This window comes from Penaeus monodon, chromosome 31 (assembly GCF_015228065.2).
Source record: "Penaeus monodon isolate SGIC_2016 chromosome 31, NSTDA_Pmon_1, whole genome shotgun sequence".
In the NCBI taxonomy this organism is placed as follows: Eukaryota; Metazoa; Arthropoda; class Malacostraca; order Decapoda; family Penaeidae; genus Penaeus; species Penaeus monodon.
The window spans coordinates 63163-64354 of NC_051416.1; the positions used below are offsets into that span (position 1 = coordinate 63163).

The window sequence follows — 1192 nt, forward strand, 5'->3', positions numbered from 1 at the left end:
GGGATGATGCCAGACTGTCACATTTCTCTAATAATTTAACAAACTTTCTTACACAATACAATCATCTTTATATACAAATGAAGTCACCAAGCCAAAGCCACTTCTTGCAATGACCAAGCTCCCTCACGTCGACTGCTCAGAACCTGTCTGATCCGATCATCAGTGCCTTTGTCCTTCGCAACTTCCGGAGTCAGCTGTTCCTCCTCCATGGCTCTTGGGGTCTGCCTTCCTCGTCTAGCTTGCCAGCTTTAAAGTCCTCTGCGATCTTCCGGCTATACACTGCGTGGAAAAGGTCTTGGGGACGGAATTCCCCTTGGATGACATCTGGACACACAGTAGGATGATAAAAGGTATGGTTTCCAGCTGCAATGTTCAGAAAAAAAATTAGTTTTGTATGTGTATATAGTATCAAAGAAATCAATGAGCACATGAGAAAAAAATCAATAACAAGCTTATCAAATTAAAGGCGAATAACAAGTAACAATAATCTTCAACATGGGCTAGTTTTGGAACTCTTACATTAAATACTAACAAAAGTGCAAAAGCTTCACCACTGATCTGAAAAATGAGAGATGAAAACCTAGAAAAATAATCAGGCCGAGTAGTCCAACAAGAGTATTGCAAAAGATTTACATGTTCTCCAAAAAAATCACTAAAACAATTAGCCATTGTGAGAAAAACTATGCTATTCTTTATTAATCTTCTGAAGCCTTTGACTGATCCATTAAATATTCATATCTTTTCTGGTATTTTCCATGCTTTTTCTTTTATATCTTCTTTTTTTTTAGTTATCTTTATTTCCTTCCACTGTTAGGACCTAAATTTTGGCCAGTAGATAAGAAATACCTGGAAATATCCCATGAAGACAATACACGTGAAAGAATGAGGGATCGAACAAACAGCATGAAAATAAAGAAAATATGTAAAGAAAATAACCATATAAAGCAAGAAAGAAAATAGATAGCAAACATAGAATCACCAAAAAATGTGATTCTCAATATGGTAGCTTCCACCACAGTGCAAGAACCTTACCTCAAATCCTTCTAAGTCAGGTACTACAAGCTGTGGAATCATTTCAGGAATCACTTCGTACTTCTTGCCTACAAGCTCTCCAACTGGCCTCACACCACGACCTAACAATAAACAAGAATAACAATGAAAGAGTAATTGAAATTAATACTTTAAAAGGCAC

At 36.7% G+C, this 1192-nt stretch overlaps 1 pseudogene; it reads right to left on the reverse strand.

Moving 5' to 3' along the window:
* Positions 1-1192, reverse strand: part of LOC119592802 — a 3656-nt pseudogene that overhangs the window by 390 nt on the left and 2074 nt on the right.